Raw genomic sequence first — 8,145 nt, forward strand, 5'->3', positions numbered from 1 at the left:
AGATACTAGATACTTTCATTAGACAATAACTATATGATATGTGCGCAACAGAAAAAAGGAGAAGACTACAATTCCGCAAAGATAAGGTAGAAACTTTAAGAAATGAAATATTTTTTCACCATAGATCATGTTCATATATTAACATTAAATTATTCTATTGAAATATATATATATATATATATATATAGCCTTACTCAAATATTAATTGAGTAAAAATATATTCTAAGAAATATATATTACGTATAAAGATAAACTATTGAAATATTTATGGTAATCGTTATTAGTGTCATGCACAACTAAATTTCAAGTATGAATATTTTAAGAGAAAAATTGTACTTAAATGATGTCCATCATTTATGGTCATAACCTTAAGAGGAAAGATGATTTTGATGACCTTTTTTATATTGATATTTTTTTCTATTTTGTTGGTTAAATTTGTTTACAAAATTGAGTGAAGTAAAAAATACTACTACTAAAGAAATGTCACTTTCTCCCCATATTTAAACTTTAATGTATTTTGAAATGTTTCAATGATATCTGGTCACTTTGATCTTAAAAAACAACTAACTCAATGATGATATGTGTTATACCCCATTTTAACTCGAGGTCAAAATGTGTACAACATATTAGTGATTTTCAAATTATTAACTAACTTAAGAAGTCACCACCTAATTAATTACAGTGAATTATGACACCTAAAACGATTAAGTTATTATCTAAAGTTAACTTCATTTTAAGGTCTACTAAACATGAGATTCTAGGTAAGGGTTCTAGTTATCCTAAAGGGAAGGGGTAATGCATCCTTTAGAATCAGTTTGAAAATTATTAACCGGCCAAACTTAGGTTAATTAATTTTAAAAAAAAGATATGAGTGCTAAAGATTAAGTAATTGAGTAACCAAGTTGGAAAATATTTTTTATTTTTAAAAGCTTTTTGCAATTGTATTAGAATGAAAAAGAGTAATTTCTTTAGATCAATTTAGACAAATCCATGGCTAAAAAAAGGTAATTAAACAAAAAATAGACATTAGCTCATTTATTGACAAAGTGCTCCCTTTAGAAAAAGTTTTAGAAAAATAAAGTGTTTAGAACAAAATATATAATTTTTTTTTTGAAAGACATTGTCAAGTTTGAATAAAACTTAATAAATTTAGTGGCTTTAAAAATGGTGCAAAAAGAAGTATTTTAAAAAAAAGAATTTGCCAAGTTTATAAAAGCTAAAGTAACTATAAATGTTTGTTTCTAACTAAAGGTACCCAAATTCAAACATCTATATTAAGTCAACTATTATGAATCCAAACTAGAAATATCTAAATCACACAAATAAGTATAACATGTAAAGAAAAACACGTAAACAAATAATGCAAAAATGTAAGTAGCCATAAGTGACTCCAAGATACGACCACTTGTTTTGCTTGTAATTTCGAATGGTCAAAGATGTAGTGAAGACTCCATGTGCGGGTGTGAGGATAATGTTGAGTCTATGAGACTCGATAATTGGTAGAATCCCAAATCAAAACTCCATTTTTGCTCCCAAAGTTCATGTAAAAGCAAGAGAAAATAAGGAGAGATTAGTAAGACATGTCAACTTTAACAATGTTTTAAAATAAGTTAGGTATAGAATTAAATAGCATCATGAAGCAAAAATACTATTCAAAACAAGAAATATGCAAGCATCGGATAAAACAATCATTTGTAATTGAAGATTTTCAAACCAAACTAATGAGGCAAATCCACACTACACATTTTAAACAATAAGATAAACTCAAATTCCAAACATGTTTAAGCTATATGAACCCAAAACTATATCCATGGGTGCATCTAGTGTATGCGCCTAATCTATGTATTCCCAATATTAATGAGCAGTTCACTAGAAAAATTAATATTAAAACTATATGAACCCAAAACTATATCCATGGGTACGTTGTTGTACAAATTATGGTCTGCAACAAGTACCAACTTCAATCACAAGTCTACACTCGAACAAAGATGAGTTTAAACACACTCAAGACTCGAGTGAAAAGATGAAATATTTTAGAGCAAATATTAGTGCTTATGAGAGTATGAGCAGCTGGGAAAAGTTTTTTTTTTTTTAAAGATGGGCTGAATGCGAGTATTTATAGGTGATTTAGAGCTAGGGTTCGTCTTCTTTCAATTTGGGCGGGATTTTGATTGAAAAAGGATCGTTTGAATTTTGAACGTTGGAAGCCATTTCCAATATATGACAACACACGCAGAGATGAAGCAGATTCTTAAGCAAAAAATGGCAAAAAAGAAAGTAAAAAAATCGAAATGAGAAGGTCTCACTTTTAATTGCTCTTCTCAAAAGTTCATCTGAAAATCTTGGTCAAAGTCTTCAGATTTCTGCAGGAAATCATTCGAAATAGGCACACAAACTTTGATTTTTCGACATAGAGGTCAAGCTTTGTCCAAAAATGAAGATGGAGCCAAAAATTCCTCCTTTGTTGTTACAGAGGGTGAAAGCGACGATTGAGGAAGAGAAAGAGACAAATTAATGAAAAAAACGTATTCGCACAGGGTGTTTATACCAAACTAATGCAATTTCCATTATTACGTGATTTATTGAAGTAAAACACATGTTGATTAATTAAGATTAAGTAAAATGAACTGTAAATTTAAACACATGGCGTGCATGTATTGGATTGGTGTATATACCCGATGCAAGTAAGTTTTACCCCAAATTAAGGGCTGCAAATTCATTTTTGTTAGGTTAAAAATTAGGACGGATTTGGGCTGAGTAGGTCAAGATTATTGGGCTTTTGGCAAAATTTATTTGGGTCGTTTCTCTTCTTCTTCTTTTAAATATTTTTGGGCTTCTAACTTAATAACCAATACGATATATATATTGTAAGATGACAATTAAGAATTCATGAAATCAAAATATTACCATTACGACTCTACGCTAATATAAAATAGATACAAAAGTATGGATTTATAGTTAATTAAATACGTATAAAACTTGAAATAAGATGACGATAAATTCGTTATTTAAGGAAAAGAGGTATAAAAATGATAATAGTAATTTCGATAATAGTTTAAATAGTAATTATAGAAACATGACAACGATAATAACAATAGTAGCAATAAATATTCGTAGTAGTAAAGGATAGCTGTGAAAACGGATAATTTGTTACGTTATTAAATTAGAAGCTCGAAACAATAAATTAGAAGAAATGAGGGTCAAAATTGGGTGTCAACAATATGTATTAATCATTTAAAAGCACATTTTCTATGTTCTTTCAATTATAATCATTTAAAAGCACCTTTTCTATGTTCTTTCAAGTGTGTGTGAATATATATATATATATATATATATATATATATATGATTCATGGACAAATCGAAATAAAAAGTCAACTAACAATTAAATCATTCATGAACAAATCAAAATATCAAAAAAATTATAATTCAATAGTTAACTTCAAATATTAATTTCCAAGAGGAACCCAAACGTATTTTTATCGCTGTACGTTATGTTAATGAACCCGTCTTCATACTTGTTTTTCTCAACAAGTAGTTGGAGGCACAATGTTCTTGACAAAGACAAATATAGTGTTTTAGTTGTTAACATAATAAGTGTTTCATATGGTGAGACACATCATCCTTTAACATAATTTTAAAATTTAAAGTGTTGTATTCTTTGATCTTTTCCTCATTTTATTTTCCATTCACATCAAACAATTGTTTTAAAACACCGAAACAAATCAGATCGAAGTAGAAAAAACCGAATCGAATTGATGGTTTTATGTCTTTCAATTTATGTAGTTATGCATGTCTAGTGCTTTTTAGTACCACTTGTGCAATGCATGTTGGGAAAACATATGAAATGACATCATGTTGATAATCTCATGCAATGAACTTGTTTACTTTACTTATGATTTCAAGTGTTATTATTCATTGTGATTGTGCACGTGTTTGTGATTGTTGGTTGGCTCGGATACCACGAAGGTACATAAATACTAACGGTTGACTTGAATACCACACATGGTATGAATTCTAACACTGATTGACTCGAGTAACGCACTGGTACACTAACAAATTGTGTGTGGATTCTATAAGAGGTCCGAGTATATGCAATTGTGATCTTGTGGGAAATGATTCATGCATTGTTTATTCATGATGTTGTGATTAAGAGTCTATGTAATTGTGATTGCGGCTATATGTGTTTTCCTTCACTAACCTATAGTTACTTGTTTACATTTGTGTGTAGTGGTGCATTTCAATTCAGGATGAGGACTGAGAGTCCAGACTATGTTGTACTTGTGAGTTGATTGCATTTTATCTATTGTGTTAGTTGTGGTGATTAGATCAGGCTGATGACCGGAGATCGGGTGAATTGTTTAAATGCGGGGATCGGGCATGGTTATTCCGTGTAAAAGTCTTGCATGTGATCTACTACAATGGGTCAAAGACTAGGGTGTTGACATGAGAGGTTGAGAAAGACTAATATGTTGGTTAACAGAGTTGGTAGTGGTCTTGTATTCGAGAAATTTCTATGCAATAAAAGGGTTGGTTATTATCTAATATAAGGTGGCATATGGTAGGTTTGGGAAGCCTTAGAGTGACCTAGATGGTGGAGTTGGCAGCGGAAGAAGGTGTGATAATTTGAGATAGAATGTATGGGTTCCAAGAAGCGTGGTCGTATCAAGCATGATAAATCGTGATCCAGGGTCTTAGTTTATTATTCAAGTTCATGTTTCCTAACTAATTGCATTACATTATGTGGTAGATTCGGGTTGATTGATGATGCCTACCAGTACGTGTTGTTTGTACTGATACTATTCTTGTTGTGCCACTTGACATAGTCTGATTGCAGGATTTAGTGATGTTTCATAGATGAAGACAAAGATGATCTCTGATAACTTCTACTTTCCTTTGGAGATGTATCTTATTTATTTCATAAATTATTTTCTTTAGAAGCTCTTGTACCTATTTAGAGTAGTTTCTTGGGGGAGGGATCAATGTATTTTCTTTACAAAGGTATTCTAATTTGACGAATTGTGAGTACTTCAATATATAAATAGATTGTTTAGTTAAATTCTTATTTATTTCCTCATGGTCTAATTTAAATTGGGTATAAGGGTTCTCCTATCTAGGTGTTAGAGTAGACACTTGCACAACCTGATATGTTGGGTCGTGATAGCAATGTACACATATGTCCTCTATAGATATCTTTTGTTAAGCAATACAACCCCATCTCATTTTATATGAACCTCTTTGAATTGACACGATATTTAAGAAAAAATAGAAGACTTTTAAAATTTGTGGTTTAAAATAATTCTTAGATATTTGTGTAAGTAAATCATTTCATTAACGGTAAAAAGAGAATTTTAAAGTTAAATTATTTTTGATTATAGTAAGGTGACGTTCTTTTTGAGACAGACTAAAAAGAAAATAGTTCCACATACAATGGGATAGATGGATTAATATATTAGTTCTTTCACGACAAAAAAATGGAAAAAGAATGAGACATGCGTTTAGAAATGAAGATGTAGGGATATGTAAAAAAGTAGAGGTGAACAAAATCAAATCGAAAATCGCACCAAATCACAAATCAAGAAAAAAAATCGGCTAGTGGTTTGGTTTGGTATTGACAAAAAATTCGACTATATTTAGGTTGATTTGGTTTTAACTTTAAAAAGTCAATCCGAGACCAAAACAACCTGACATTATATATATAATTTTTTAAACTTATTTTATACATAAAAGTATTTACTTTAATATAATTTATAAATGTTTGTTATACTTTTTCATAGTTTTTATCTTTTAATATGTTATTTCAAGTTTGACTTGAAATTTTAAATGATCTAGTAAAGGTTAGTCCATAGATACATATTAGTAGCTCTAATAAAGTTCAAATCAAAATCAAATCAATACTAATGCTAACAAAAAGAATCATTTCAACACTAAAAATGACAATAATATTGATTTTTTGTTCTTTACTTTTACATTGGTATAGAAAATTATTTAAAATACATAACCTAATTTTCGTTTTCTTAATGTTTATCTTGCAATTGATACTTATTAAACTTATTTTAGTATGATTTAGTACTTTTAAATTATGGTCATTTTCATTTTGACTTATTTATTTGCAATATTTATTTTATGCGATTTCATTATTATTTTTTGTTGAATATTTTAGTGTCGTCACTCATCATATTTTGTGTCATTTTCTTAAAAAAACACCTTAGATCATTATATTTTGGTAAGACTAAAGAAATATTTGAAGCACTAGTTAATTATATGTTTGTATCAATACTTTACCGGAAAAATCTAAAGATCCAAAAAAATCCGAGGTTGAAAACCCGAGTTTATTGATTTGGTTTGGTTTATAAATTTAGAAATCCAACACATATGGTTTGATTTGATATTTGAAAAACCTGAACCAACCCGATCCATGTACACCCCTACGTAAAAGTACTGCTTTTAAAGCTATTGATTGTTTTACCCTTTATTGTCCCTGTTGGACTCACCCTTATTATATAGTTTAATTAATAGTGACTGGTAGGGATGCTCATGGTTATGGTTTAAAAACCAAATCAAATCGCAATTTGAACCAAACCGATTAAACAAATCGATATTTGGTTTGGTTTGGTTAGGTTTGGTTTTATATTTTGAAAAACCGATACTATTTGGTTTGGTTTTGGTTTTACTAAAAAACAACCACAAAAATAACCAAATTGAATTGATAAATTAGATATATAAATTTTATAAATATTTATATATTATTCATAAAATAAAAGATAAATATTTTAAATCAAATTTAAGTATTTAATTTTACCATTTTCTAAAGCCCAACACTTAAATTTTAGCCCAAGTATTACAATCCTAAGTCCAAATCCATCAAAATCCATTACTTTTGTCTTTACCTACCTTACCTCACATAAGATAGTCACACTCTCTTAATTGAATCACTCTAGTATTGCTTAATTGCTTAATTGAACTGACAGTAGCTTTCCTATTGATTGTTCATGTACTAGGTGTTTGTGTTTATTGAGATACGCATGTCCTCAAAAAAATTATTACTTTCAAACAAAAAAACCCAGAAAAACTGTACCAAACCGACAATAACCAAACCGACAGTTATTTTTTTGTTTGGTTTGGTTTTAGAAATTTTAAAAACCGACTAGATTGGTTTGGTTTTAACTAATAACCGATCCAAACCGAACCACAAACATGCACCCATAGTGACTGGGGTATCTGGTGGTTATTAGTTTTAAGCTAGAGTTTTGTCACTCCTGAGCCTACACCCTGGGAGGAACTGTCACTCGAGAACCATTGCTGGCCCCAAGCGAACCCTTGGCCTGGTTTACTTACTCAACGGATGACTTTTAAGCATTAAGAAGAGAACCCAAGTACAAGATAACTCAACAGTCTCAAAACTAAGCTCATAATGTTTCAGAAATAAACATTTAACTTAGCCAAAGTGGAAATTCAAATCTGAACATAAGCCAATAACAAGATAATGACAAATGAACTAACATTTGACTGTCTATCTATGAAGCCTCTAAACAACTGAGATGGATGTCGGACAAGACCCAGGACATCCTAATGAACTAACTAATACTGAAAGCAATCAAAAGGGATCCTCCAGAAGCAAGGAGGCTCACCAACAAACTCTGGAGCTCAACTAGAATCAATGATCCGCTGGATGCTGATCCGGGTTACCTGTGCATCATAAAAAGATGTAGGCCAGATGTAACGACCCTAAAAACGAACTAGTGAAACTAGAGCCTCATATGTGAGTTTGGAGTTGAGAACTTAATGAAATGATGAGAAATGGCTTTTGAAGTTTAGTTTAAAGAGATTTGAGGTCAAACGTCAAGAAATGACCGTGACGTCCGGAAACTAGTCATTTGAACTAGTGAGTTGTAAGGGTCTTGTCGTTGAAGTTTGGAGTGTTGTTTAAGGGCTTAAGGGGTTGATTATCTAGTTGATTAATCACCTTTATAAGCTAGCAAGACCTTAAGCTAGGTCATGAAATCATTTAGAACCCAGACCCTCAAAACAGTCCCCTAAAACCAGTTTTTAGTTTTAAGTTAGGTGTGAGGGTCAACTTTAAATGGTTATATCTTTTAGCTCAAAGCGAATTAGGTGGGCCATTACCTATCCTATGAAAGGTCTT

The sequence above is a fragment of the Solanum tuberosum genome, unplaced genomic scaffold, assembly GCF_000226075.1.
Source record: "Solanum tuberosum cultivar DM 1-3 516 R44 unplaced genomic scaffold, SolTub_3.0 scf00013, whole genome shotgun sequence".
NCBI lineage: Eukaryota > Viridiplantae > Streptophyta > Magnoliopsida > Solanales > Solanaceae > Solanum > Solanum tuberosum.